This window comes from Aquarana catesbeiana, linkage group LG07, assembly GCF_042186555.1.
Source record: "Aquarana catesbeiana isolate 2022-GZ linkage group LG07, ASM4218655v1, whole genome shotgun sequence".
In the NCBI taxonomy this organism is placed as follows: Eukaryota; Metazoa; Chordata; class Amphibia; order Anura; family Ranidae; genus Aquarana; species Aquarana catesbeiana.
In genome coordinates this window covers 38,293,584-38,308,305 of record NC_133330.1, presented here as the reverse complement: position 1 = coordinate 38,308,305, position 14,722 = coordinate 38,293,584, and the positions used below count along the sequence as shown (strand labels likewise).

At 43.7% G+C, this 14,722-nt stretch overlaps 1 non-coding gene across 1 annotated transcript; it reads left to right on the top strand.

Annotated features, from left to right (window-relative positions):
• Positions 1-464: 464 nt before the first annotated feature.
• Positions 465-536, top strand: TRNAR-UCU (transfer RNA arginine (anticodon UCU)). Its single transcript has one exon. It is a non-coding gene; the product is annotated as a tRNA-Arg (tRNA).
• Positions 537-14,722: the final 14,186 nt, after the last annotated feature.

Sequence of the window (14,722 nt, the reverse complement as noted above, 5' to 3'; positions counted from 1 at the left end):
TCTGTAGCTCTAATTCACTCTACAAAAAGGATCTGCAGCTCTAGGTCACTTAAAGCGGAGTTCCGCCAAAATATTTTTTTAAAAGTCAGCAGCTACAAATACTGCAGCTGCTAACTTTTAAAAAATGCACACTTACCTCATTCAAAGGCCCTCCCTACAGGACAGAATATGAAAGATTCATAACACTACAATATGGACCTGTATCTCCAGTTCCTTTAGAAAATTTAAAGCCGAATGAGGAAGAGGATGAAAAGCAGAACTTCCCTTTATAGGTGAAGTTCTGCTTTAAGATTGGGCAGCACAGAGGCTTAGTAGTTAGTACTTCTGCCTTGCAGCACTGGGGTGTTTGGTTCATATCCTGACCAGGACACTGTCTGCATGGAGTCTGCATGTTCTCCCTGTGTTTGCGTGGGTTTCCTCCGGGTACTCCGGTTTCCTCCCACACTCCAAAGACATGCTACCTCGCGTTGGTGATGCAGTGGTAAGCATAGCTGCTTTCTAAGCAGCTGACCCGGGTTTGATTCCCGGCCAACAAATGAGGAAGAGGATGAAAAGCGGAACCTCCCTTTATAGGTGAAGTTCTGCTTTAAGATTGGGCAGCACAGAGGCTTAGTAGTTAGTACTTCTGCCTTGCAGCACTGGGGTGTTTGGTTCATATCCTGACCAGGACATTGTCTGTATGGAGTCTGCATGTTCTCCCTGTGTTTGCGTGGGTTTCCTCCGGGTACTCCGGTTTCCTCCCACACCCTAAAGACATGCTACCTCGCGTTGGTGGTGCAGTGGTAAGCATAGCTGATTTCCAAGCAGCTGACTCGGGTTCGATTCCCGGCCAACACAATCTCACAAGATGACTACCTCACCTGGTAAGTGTTACCCCCCCTCATAATAGCTGTATATACAATGTTCCCTCTACAGTACTGTGCAAAAGTTTTAGCCAGGTGTGAACAAATGCTGTAACCAAAGGGGCCATGTGATTCCTTCCTGGCTATGTCCTGGTTGGAGATCACTATGAACCTACCATAGGGGCCATGTGATCCTTTCCTGTCTATGAGAGCAAGTGTATGCGCAATAACTCAGAAAATCCACGGGATCAGTTCTACACAAATAATGTATCAAAAGTCATTCAATGAATAAAAAGAAAGAAATGACAATCCATATGACAAGCACAGACCAATGGTCTATGTATTACTAAAAATGGCGTGGAAGGGTAAAAACGTCCAGAAGGAGCAAGCAGGGCTGCCATCATGATGAGAAAGAAACCATATTCTCGAGTAATACTAGTAAAATACGACAGGTTCTATGTGGGAAATTTCAACAATTAGAAAGAGTCATTGAGACCACCAATCAACAATGGTGGGACAAATTCTTTCTAACCAAATATATTGATACCAAGATCTCCCCGAGGGGCCTTAGGGTCATGAAAGAATGTTCTTTTCTTGAAAATGACCACAAAATGGAATGGGCCGACATTTCTGCCTTTTGTACATCCAAGTGGATGAGCATTCTCATCCTACATAGAACATCCAGATTTGACAAACTCAAACAGGATGTACTTACACTTATTCAAGACATTATCGGCTACAATACGACCATCCCTCTCTCATGGCTAAATACCCTTAAGAAAAATACAAAAGCAGATGAAGATTCCTTATTGCGCATGAAGTTAGGTAAATTCAGACGCGATTTGGATGATTATAACTATGACAGGTGGAGAATGCATCCCAACTCTGAACGGCCAGTCTCCTTAGAACATAATTACATCTCCCAATCTTCTCCAGTCCCCACCCTTCCCCCTCCCTGTCCACCCATTCAGACTGGCTCCCCACGACCTTTAATGAGTCTTTCTGTGGCTCCTCCCACCTGGTCTCATAAAAGGAAGCCCACCAGAGGTTCGTGTCATCTTGATCCCCTTGTTCAGGCTAGAAAACAGCCCAACAACAAGAACAAAAGAGACACTCACTCGAATAACACATCCATCAATTCCAGTCTCATTTCTGCTTTGAATCAATTTTATAATAGACCACTCTCGACAGCACCCATTCATGTTTCAACCAATCACCCCCCCCCCCCCCCCCCCCATTTTGGCAGCAATGGAAATTTCTTCCGTAGGTACAGAGGCTACAGTTTCCTCTGTTCCGAATCTTCCTTGTTCCAGCAAACATATGGATTGCTCTCTTCCCCCGGTTACTTCATCCCCTCCTTTTTTGGTGCTCAGTCCTCTTCTGGCAGCCTCCAGGAAAAGAAAGCTCATCGGAGAGGCTGCAGAGGGGGACGCAGCAAGAGGAAGTCCCAACGCACTGAAAATAAGGAAACTGTGAAGATTTTTAACTTATCTTCTTATGCTTTATCCAAAGCTGATACTTTATTGTTAAGTAGAGGCTTGAATTTTGCACCCCTCAACAAACCTAACCCTTTTTTATTATTTAAAGACCTCAATAGATACGTTCAGAATCTTACTTTAACCACTTGCTGACCGCCTCACGCCGATATACGTCGGCAGAATGGCACGGGCAGGCAGAATCACGTACCCATACGTGATCTGCCTCCCGCGGGCGGGGGGTCCGATCGGACCCCCCCGGTGCCCGAGGCGGTCGGCTTGTGACTGGGAGCGATGAGAGGTGAGGGGGAGACCATCCGTTCGTAGCCCCCCCCTCGCGATCGCTCCCAGCGAATGAGAATCTTCCTTTGCTGCTGTATGCTAAACAGCAGCAAAGGAAATTATGTAATCTCTCCTCGGCTCGGTATTTTCCGTTCCGGCGCCAAGGAGAGAAAACATCACTGTGAGTGTAAAACACAAACACACTCAGTAGAACATGCCAGGCACACATTACACCCCCGATCGCCCCCCAATCACCCCTCCCCCCCCCTGTCACACTACTGCATGGTGTCAATTTGTGACAGTTACTGTGGTAGGACAGTTAGGGTTAGCCCCCTTTAGGTCTAGGATACCCCCCTAAGCCCCCTAATAAAGTTTTAACCCCTTGATCACCCCCTGTCGCCAGTGTCACTAAGCGATCATTTTTCTGATCGCTGTATTAGTGTCGCTGGTGACGCTAGTTAGGGAGCTAAATATTTAGGTTCGCCGTCAGCGTTTTATAGCGACAGGGACCCCCATATACTATCTAATAAATGTTTTAACCCCATTGATTGCCCCCTAGTTAACCCTTTCACCACTGATCACCGTATAAGTGTTACGGGTGACGCTGGTTAGTTCGTTTATTTTTTATAGTGTCAGGGCACCCGCCGTTTATTACCGAATAAAGGTTTAGCCCCCTGATCGCCCGGCGGTGATATGCATCGCCTCAAGCAGCGTCAGATTAGCGCCAGTACCGCAACACCCACGCACGCAGCATACGCCTCCCTTAGTGGTATAGTATCTGTACGGATCAATATCTGATCCAATCAGATCTATAATAGCGTCCCCAGCAGTTTAGGGTTCCCAAAATCGCAGTGTTAGCTGGATCAGCCCAGATACCTGCTAGCACCTGCGTTTTGCCCCTCCGCCCGGCCCACCCCAGCCCACCCAAGTGCAGTATTGATCAATCACTGTCACTTACAAAACACTAAACACATAACTGCAGCGTTCGCAGAGTCAGGCCTGATCTCAGCGATCGCTAACAGTTTTTTTTGTAGCGTTTTGGTGAACTGGCAAACACTAGCCCCAAGCAGCGTCAGGTTAGCGCCAGTACCGCTAACACCCACGCACGCACCGTACACCTCCCTTAGTGGTATAGTATCTGAACGGATCAATATCTGATCCGATCAGATCTATACTAGCGTTCCCAGCAGTTTAGGGTTCCCAAAAACGCAGTGTTAGCGTGATCAGCCCAGATGCCTGCTAGCACCTGCATTTTGCCCCTCCGCCCGGCCCAGCCCAGCCCACCTAAGTGCAGTATCGATCGATCACTGTCACTTACAAAACACTAAACGCATAACTGCAGCGTTCGCAGAGTCAGGCCTGATCCCTGCGATCGCTAACAGTTTTTTTGGTAGCGTTTTGGTGAACTGGCAAGCACCAGCCCCAGGCAGCGTCAGGTTAGCGCCAGTACCGCTAACACCCACGCACGCAGCATACGCCTCCCTTAGTGGTATAGTATCTGAACGGATCAATATCTGATCCGATCAGATCTATACTAGCATCCCCAGCAGTTTAGGGTTCCCAAAAACGCAGCGTTAGCGGGATCAGCCCAAATACCTGCTAGCACCTACGTTTTGCCCCTCCGCCCGGCCCAGCCCACCCAAGTGCAGTATCGATCGATCACTGTCACTTACAAAACACTAACCACATAACTGCAGCGTTTGCAGAGTCAGGCCTGATCCCTGCAATCGCTAACAGTTTTTTTTGGTAGCGTTTTGGTGAACTGGCAAGCACCAGCGGCCTAGTACACCCCGGTCGTAGTCAAACCAGCACTGCAGTAACACTTGGTGACGTGGCGAGTCCCATAAGTGCAGTTCAAGCTGGCGAGGTGGCAAGCACAAGTAGTGTCCCGCTGCCACCAAGAAGAAGACAAACAGGCCGTCGTGCCCATAATGCCCTTCCTGCTGCATTCGCCAATCCTAATTGGGAACCCACCGCTTCTGCAGCGCCCGTACTTCCCCCATTCACATCCCGAACCAAATGCAGTCGGCTGCATGAGAGGCATTTTTATGTCCTCCCGAGTACCCCTACCCAACGAACCCCCCCCAAAAAAGATGTCGTGTCTGCAGCAAGCGCGGATATAGGTGTGACACCCGCTATTATTGTCCCTCCTGTCCTGACAATCCTGGTTTTTGCATTGGTGAATGTTTTGAACGCTACCATACACTAGTTGAGTATTAGCGTAGGGTACAGCATTGCACAGACTAGGCACACTTTCACAGGGTCTCCCAAGATGCCATCGCATTTTGAGAGACCCGAACCTGGAACCGGTTACAGTTATAAAAGTTAGTTACAAAAAAGAGTGTAAAAAAAAAAAAAAAAAAAAACACAAACAAAAATATAAAATAAAAAAAAATAGTTGTCGTTTTATTGTTCTCTCTCTCTCTGTTCTCTCTCTATTGTTCTGCTCCTTTTTACTGTATTCTATTCTGCAATGTTTTATTGTTATTATGTTTTATCATGTTTGCTTTTCAGGTATGCAATTTTTTATACTTTACCATTTACTCTGCTTTATTGTTAACCATTTTTTTGTCTTCAGGTACGCCATTCACGACTTTGAGTAGTTATACCAGAATGATGCCTGCAGGTTTAGGTATCATCTTGGTATCATTCTTTTCAGCCAGCGGTCGGCTTTCATGTAAAAGCAATCCTGTCAGCTAATTAGCCTCTAGACTGCTTTTACAAGCAGTGGGAGGGAATGTCCCCCCTCCCCTACCGTCTTCCGTGTTTTTCTCTGGCTCTCCTGTCTCAACAGGGAACCTGAGAATGCAGCCGGTGATTCAGCCAGCTGACCATAGAGCTGATCAGAGACCAGAGTGGCTCCAAACATCTCTATGGCCTAAGAAACTGGAAGCTACGAGCATTTTATGACTTAGATTTCGCCGGATGTAAACAGCGCCATTGGGAAATTGGGGAAGCATTTTATCACACCGATCTTGGTGTGGTCAGATGCTTTGAGGGCAGAGGAGAAATCTAGGGTCTAATAGACCCCAATTTTTTCAAAAAAGAGTACCTGTCATTACCTATTGCTATCATAGGGGATATTTACATTCCCTGAGATAACAATAAAAATGATTTAAAAAAAATGAAAGGAAAAGTTTAAAAATAAGATAAAAAAGAAAAAAAATAATAAAGAAAAAAAAAACAAAAAAAAAGCACCCCTGCCCCCCCCTGTTCTCGCGCTAAGGCGAACGCAAGCGTCGGTCTGGCGTCAAATGTAAACAGCAATTGCACCATGCATGTGAGGTATCACCGCGAAGGTCAGATCGAGGGCAGTAATTTTAGCAGTAGACCTCCTCTGTAAATCTAAAGTGGTAACCTGTAAAGGCTTTTAAAAATGTATTTATTTTGTTGCCACTGCGCGTTTGTGCGCAATTTTAAAGCATGTCATGTTTGGTATCCATGTACTCGGCCTAAGATCATCTTTTTTATTTCATCAAACATTTGGGCAATATAGTGTGTTTTAGTGCATTCAAATTTTAAAAAGTGTGTTTTTTCCCCAAAAAATGCGTTTGAAAAATCGCTGCGCAAATACTGTGTGAAAAAAAAATGAAAGACCCACCATTTGAATCTGTAGAGCATTTGCTTTAAAACAATATAATAATGTTTGGGGGTTCAAAGTAATTTTCTTTAAAAAAAAAATAATTTTTTCATGTAAACAAAAAGTGTCAGAAAAGGCTTTGTTTTCAAGTGGTTAGAAGAGTGGGTGATGTGTGACATAAGCTTCTAAATGTTGTGCATAAAATGCCAGGACAGTTCCAAACCCCCCAAATGACCCCATTTTGGAAAGTAGACACCCCAAGCTATTTGCTGAGAGGCATGTCGAGTCCATGGAATATTTTATATTGTGACACAAGTTGCGGGAAAGAGACAAATTTTTTTTTTTTTTTTTTTTGGACAAAGTTGTCACTAAATGATATATTGCTCAAACATGCCATGGCAATATGTGAAATGACACCCCAAAATACATTTTGTTGCTTCTCCTGAGTATGGGGATACCACATGTGTGAGACTTTTTTTCAGCCTAGCCTCGTACGGGAACCCGAAAACCAAGCACCGCCTTCAGGCTTTCTAAGGGCGTAAATTTTTCATTTCACTCTTCACTGCCTATCACAGTTTCGGAGGCCATGGAATGCCCAGGTGGCACAAAACCCCCCCAAATGACCCCATTTTGGAAAGTAGACACTCCAAGCTATTTGCTGGGAGGTATAGTGAGTATTTTGCAGACCTCACATTTGTCACAAAGTTTTGAAAATTGAAAAAAGAAAAAAAACATTTTTTTTCTTGTCTTTCTTCATTTTCAAAAACAAATGAGAGCTGCAAAATACTCACCATGCCTCTCAGCAAATAGCTTGGGGTGTCTACTTTCCAAAATGGGGTCATTTGGGGGGGGGGTTGTGCCACCTGGGCATTCCATGGCCTCCGAAACTGTGATAGGCAGTGAAGAGTGAAATTAAAAATTTACACCCTTAGAAATCCTGAAGGCGGTGATTGGTTTCCGGGGCCCCGTACGCGGCTAGGCTCCTAAAAAGTCCCACACATGTGGTATCCCCAAACTCAGGAGAAGAAGCTAAATGTATTTTGGGGTGCAATTCCACATATGCCCATGGCCTGTGTGAGCAATATATCATTTAGTGACAACTTTGTGCAAAAAAAAAATTTTTTAAAAATTGTCACTTTCCCGCATTTTGTGTCAAAATATAAAATATTCCATGGACTCAACTACTGATTACCAACAACACAGACCTGATCACAGATGTGGAAATGCGGGGCAATTTAGGTAACAGCGATCACAGGTCAATTCGTTTCAGTATAAATCACACAAATAGGAAACATAAAGGGAATACAAAGACACTGAATTTCAAAAGAGCCAACTTCCCTAAACTACAAACCTTGCTAAAAGGCATAAACTGGGATAAAATATTAGGAACAAAGAATACGGAGGAGAGATGGGTTTGCTTTAAGAGCATATTAAATAAGGGCATTAGCCAATGTATCCCATTGGGTAATAAATTTAAAAGAGCGAACAAAAGTCCTGGATGGCTTAACTCCAATGTAAAAATGCATATAAAAGCAAAGGAGAAGGCCTTCAAAAAATACAAGGTTGAGGGATCATCCTCAGCATTCAGACTTTATAAAGAATGCAACAGGAAATGTAAAGGTGCAATTAGGACAGCTAAGATAGAACATGAAAGACACATAGCGGAGGAGAGCAAAAAAAATCCCAAGAAATTCTTTAAATATGTAAACAGTAAAAAAGGGAGGACAGACCATATTGGCCCCATAAAGAATGAGGAAGGACATCTGGTTACAAAGGATGGGGAGATGGCGAAGGTATTGAATTTATTCTTCTCCTCAGTCTTCACTAGTGAATCGGGGGGCTTCAGTAACCAAAACTGCAGTGTTTATCCTCATGACACAACACAGGAAGCACTTCCATGGTTAACAGAGGACGGAATTAAAATTAGACTTGAGAAACTTAACATTAATAAATCACCGAGACCAGATGGCTTGCATCCGAGGGTACTTAGGGAACTCAGTCAAGTGATTGCCAGACCGTTGTTCCTAATTTTTACAGATAGTCTACTGACTGGAATGGTACCAGCTGATTGGAGAAAAGCCAATGTAGCACCTATATTTAAAAAGGGCCCAAAATACATCCCTGGGAATTACAGACCAGTTAGCCTAACATCGATAGCATGTAAACTCTTGGAGGGGATGATAAGGGACTATATACAGGATTTTAGTAATACGAACGATATCATTAGCAGTAATCAGCATGGATTCATGAAGAATCGTTCTTGCCAAACCAATCTATTAACCTTCTATGAGGAGGTGAGTTGCCATCTACATAAAGGAAGGCCTGTAGACGTGGTGTATCTGGATTTTGCAAATGCATTTGACACAGTTCCTCATAAACGTTTACTGTACAAAATAAGGTTCGTTGGCATGGACCATAGGGTGAGTACATGGATTGAAAACTGGCTACAAGGGCGAGTTCAGAGGGTGGTGATAAATGGGGAGTACTCAGAATGGTCAGGGGTGGGTAGTGGGGTTCCCCAGGGTTCTGTGCTGGGACCAATCCTATTTAATTTGTTCATAAACGATCTGGAGGATGGGATAAACAGTTCAATCTCTGTATTTGCAGACGATACTAAGCTAAGCAGGGCAATAACTTCTCCGCAGGACGTGGAAACCTTGCAAAAAGACCTGAACAAATTAATGGGGTGGGCGACTACATGGCAAATGAGGTTCAATGAAGAAAAATGTAAAATAATGCATTTGGGTGGCAAAAATATGAATGCAATCTATACACTGGGGGGAGAACCTCTGGGGGAATCTAGGATGGAAAAGGACCTGGGGGTCCTAGTAGATGATAGGCTCAGCAATGGCAGGCAATGCCAAGCTGCTGCTAACAAAGCAAACAGAATATTGGCATGCATTAAAAGGGGGATCAACTCCAGAGATAAAACGATAATTCTCCCGCTCTACAAGACTCTGGTCCGGCCGCACCTAGAGTATGCTGTCCAGTTCTGGGCACCAGTCCTCAGGAAGGATGTACTGGAAATGGAGCGAGTACAAAGAAGGGCAACAAAGCTAATAAAGGGTCTGGAGGATCTTAGTTATGAGGAAAGGTTGCGAGCACTGAACTTATTCTCTCTGGAGAAGAGATGCTTGAGAGGGGATATGATTTCAATTTACAAATACCGGACTGGTGACCCCACAATAGGGATAAAACTTTTTCGCAGAAGAGAGTTTACCAAGACTCGTGGCCACTCATTAAAATTAGAAGAAAAGAGGTTTAACCTTATACTACGTAGAGGGTTCTTTACTGTAAGAGCGGCAAGGATGTGGAATTCCCTTCCACAGGCGGTGGTCTCAGCGGGGAGCATTGATAGCTTCAAGAAACTATTAGATAAGCACCTGAATGACCACAACATACAGGGATATACAATGCAATACTGACACATAACCACACACATAGGTTGGACTTGATGGACTTGTGTCTTTTTTCAACCTCACCTACTATGTAACTATGTAACTATGTAACATGCCTCAAAGCAAATAGCTTGGGGTGTCTACTTTCCAAAATGGGGTCATTTGGGGGGGGGGTTTATGCCATCTGGGCATTTTATGGCCTTCAAAACTGTGATAGGTAGTGAGGAGTAAAATCAAAAATTTATGCCCTTAGAAATCCTAAAGGCAGTGATTGGTTTTCGGGGCCCCGTACGTGGCTAGGCTCCCAAAAAGTCCCACACATGTTGTGTCCCTGTACTCAGGAGAAGCAGCTGAATATATTTTGGGGTGCAATTCCACATATGCCCATGGCCTGTGTGAGCAATATATCATTTAGTGACAACTTTTTGTAATTTTTTTTTTTGTCATTATTCAATCACTTGGGACAAAAAAAATTAATATTCAATGGGCTCAACATGCCTCTCAGCAATTTCCTTGGGGTGTCTACTTTCCAAAATGGGGTCATTTGTGGGAGTTTTGTACTGCCCTGCCATTTTAGCACCTCAAGAAATGACATAGGCAGTCATAAATTAAAGGCTGTGTAAATTCCAGAAAATGTACCCTAGTTTGTAGGCGCTATAACTTTTGCGCTATAATTTTTGCGCAAACCAATAAATATACACTTATTGACATTTTTTTTACCAAAGACATGTGGCCCGAATACATTTTGGCCTAAATGTATGACTAAAATTTAGTTGGATTTTTTTTATAACAAAAAGTAGAAAATATCATTTTTTTTCAAAATTTTCGGTCTTTTTCCGTTTATAGCGCAAAAAATAAAAACGGCAGAGGTGATCAAATACCATCAAAAGAAAGCTCTATTTGTGGGAAGAAAAGGACGCAAATTTTGTTTGGGTACAGCATTGCATAACCGCGCAATTAGCAGTTAAAGCGACGCAGTGCCAAATTGTAAAAAGTGCTCTGGTCAGGAAGGGGGTAAATCCTTCCGGGGCTGAAGTGGTTAAAACGCTACTACCACTCAAAAGAGAATAAGAATATACAGGCTAATTCTATTCTACCCACATCATCCCCCTCCCCCTCATTGGACACTTTTTCATTTGATGTCGGTCCAGTGGATGACATGGAGAATACCTCACCTGTTGATGAAATGGTTGATGACCAGTTGCTTTATCTTCTCACCCAACACCCTGCCACCTCCCCTCCCATCATCCATACCACTCTCAAGCCAAAATCTATCTTTTATCCTCCACAAGCCAAGGGCCCATACATTGAGAGTTTTTATAGGGTTGTATTTTCAGAATTTCAGAAGCTTTGCCAATCCTCCAAAGCCACCAACACTCACAAATTGTCACCTGTAGAGATTAATGCACTAAAATCGCTAATGGAAGCAAAGGATTTGGTTATTAAATCAGCGGACAAGGATGGTGGAATTGTTCTGCAAGACCAGATAGATTATGTCACAGAGGCCAGAAGGCTGCTCTCCGACACTTCCACTTATCATAAAATTAATAAAGACCCAACCTCTGAGTATGCCAAGAGGTCAATAGTTTGGTCTCCGAGGCCTTTCAGAATGATATCCTCAACAAAGTTGACAAGTCCTTTCTTTTCAAAGATTTTTACCAAATCCCCTATTTTTATCACCTCCCCAAAGTCCACAAAAGCTTAGACAACCCTCCCGGCAGACCCATAGTGGCAGCTATGGACAGCGTCACTACGGGTCTTAGCTTATACATTGACCATTTCCTCCAGCCTATTGTTCGAACACTACAATCCTATATCCGAGATGGGACTCACTTGATGGAACTTCTTTCGGCATACAAATGGGAGCCATCTTACTCTTGGCTCTCACTTGATGTGAACTCACTGTACACATCGATCCCCCATGCCTTTGGCCTAATGGCACTTCAGCACTTCTTAGCAGAAGACCCCCTCATTAATCCCCGCCAGGCAGCATTCATTTTGGAAGCTACTTCGTATTGTCTAACACACAATTACTTCCAATATGATGAAGAATTTTATGTCCAGATACAGGGAACAGCCATGGGGGCTAATTTTGCGCCCTCCTATGCCAACTTGGCTATGGGCTATTGGGAGAATCTACACATTCTCCACAATAACCCATATGCACGTCATATAGTGTTTTTTGGTCGCTATATCGACGACATCGTCATCATTTGGGATGATGATGTCGACGTGATTGACGATTTTGTAAAATACTGCAACGACAATCAATATGGCCTTTCTTTCACCTCCGTTGCCAGTCCTGACATGCTGCCATTCCTTGATTTGGAGCTTAGTGCTGATGTGACCACATCCACTATTGTTTCCAAAAATTATGTCAAACCAACCGCGGGAAACTCTTTTCTACACTATAAAAGTTGTCACCTCCCACAGTGGATCAACAACATTCCAAAGGGACAGTTCTGCCGGAATGTGACTATGTTGACCAGAGTATTCTGCTAAAAAACAAGTTCAAAGACAAAGACTACCCTCCAGCCCTTACCGATCAGGCTTTCAAGCACTATTTAAAAGGCAAACCTCCGAAACCATCCCGGGACCCCGATCATCACACAGTGCGGTTCACCTCCACTTTCCATTATCAATTTAGAAAAATGGAAAAAATCCTAGCGGATCATTGGAATATCTTATTACAAGATCCACTGTTAAAACCATACCTTTCTGAAAAACCCAAGGTCACATATCGTAGAGCTCCCAACCTCAAGATGAAAATAGCCCCCAGTAAAACTCGGTCTAGACACTGCTCTCCCAACAAACCTGTACTTATCCCATTAGTTGGGATGTTTCAGTGTCGTAAACCTTTGTGGAAAACCTGTAGGTTTGTTCACCATGGTCAGAAATCATTCACCACTAAAGGGGTCACCTACACGTTGAAAGATTTTTACAACTGCTCCTCCGACTTTGTGATCTATGGATTATCTTGCCCCTGTGGCCTACTGTATGTAGGCTGCACAATAAGAGCACTTAGGACTAGGTTTGGTGAACATCGGAGATCTATTGAGGGCGGGATTGATCCCCTGAAGGTTGCACATAGCGTGCCCAAACATTTCTTCCATGCCCACCAAAAATCCACCATAGGGCTCAAAGTGTGGGTTATTGAACAAATTCCTAACTCTCTACCAGCTGCAGAACGTTTCAAGAAACTATGTGCCCGCGAAACATTCTGGATTTATCAGTTAGATGTTCTTTCACCTGGGGGTATAAACAAAGGAATGGAAATTTCCACCGTACTGTAACACTTGGTACTCTTTCCTCTCCCAGTCTCATCACTGTTGAGAATATAGTATATGGACTTCCAACTACACAGGTATCCATTATCCACGGGTTCCGTAATTCATGGTCCTTCCCTTTTTTTCCAATATTGTTTCAATGCCTATTCAGCCACTCATATCATCTGATATCCACTTATTAATAATACACTGTTATTTCCATATTAATGTTATTTCTATTTTTATGTATACATGTAAATTTTTCCATTTTTCTATTACCATGGACTTCCTATAATATTGACATCCACTATCCATGGGTTCCGTGAATGACGGTCCTTTCTTTTACTTTCATTACTAGTCATACATTATAATCTTCATATTGTCCACATTAGTGCAATTTTTTGTATACATGAATTTTTAGTATACATGTATTCTTTTTATTTGATCATTATGTTCAGCTTTCATATGTCTTGTAAGGTATTTCTAACTATTTGTTTCATCTATATATTATAGTGTTTTTTATATGCATGTCACATATGTACACATTTAGTGTGTACATATATTTTTTAGGATCCTTTAGGATATATTTCACTTTTTAGATTTTTATATAGGTACTGATCTCCAGACATGTGAGATAGACGTTTCACAGTCTTCACCCATTTTCCCCTCCTCCGTCCCCTCTCCTCCCCCTCTCTCTTCCCCCTCCTCACCCTTCCTCCTGCTGTTTCATTTTTTTCCCTTTTCTAGGGACTTTTCACTTTTTTTCCCCTTTCTTCTTTCTCTTTCACCCTCCCCCACATCGTTCTTTTACCTCCAGGTCACATAGTTCCCCTGGTGACACCTCCAGTCCCCCTTCGTTTCTTCCGTTACTGCACCGCCCACTTAAGTCACTATCATCCCCCACTGCATTGGGCTGTTCACACATCCCTGGTTCTCCATCCCCCAGCTCTTGTCCCCGCCCAGTCTCCTCCCACTCTCCCTCTCACACATCCCTGGTTCTCCGTCCCTCAGTTCTTGTCCCCGCCCAGTCTCCTCCCCCTCTCCCTATGTAAACCTCTCAGCATGGCCAGTAAACTTGTCTGTTGAAAAAGGGGCGCGGCTTGCTAACCATCCAAGCGTGCATGCCCAGGAAGCGCGTCCACTGCTGATGACGTCACCCCCCTGCAGCCAGAGGTCTCGTGTGCTCCAAGCCTCGTTCTGAGGCCGCTCCTCTGTGTATGAAGCTGGCTTATTATACCCGGAAGAGCTGTCTACACCACGGCAGAGACTGTCTACAGGCACAGGACCGGCGCCATCCTTGACATATACTATTATGCTTGTTTTAACTACTTAAATGTGAGTTTACCTTTGTTTTATTAAAAGTAATTTTATTCATAAAAACGACTGCACCCAGAGGCGCCTCTCCACTTGTTGTCTTTCCTGTCTATGCCCTGGTCGGAGATCACTATGAACTTATCATAGGGGCCATGTGATCCCTTTCTGGCTATGTCCTGGTTGTAGATTACCATGAACCTACTATAGGGGCCATGTGGTCCCTGCATGGTTATGTCCTGGTCAAAGATCACTATGAACCTATCATAGGAACCATGTGATTCCCTTCCTGGCTATGTGGGGGGATCCATAGTAGAGAAGGATTTGGAGGTTGTGGTAGATCATAAGCTTGATACATTGCATTGAAAAGTATTCATACCCCATTACATTTTCCACATTTTGTCATGTTACAACCAAAAACATAAATGCATTTTATTGGGATTTTATGTGATAGACTTCTCATCTGCCCCAGCACTGTACCTCCTGCACATCTGCCCCACCTCTGTTCCCCCTGCTCTTCTGCCCCACTACTGCAACCCCCTGTTCATCTGTCCCACCAATTTACCTC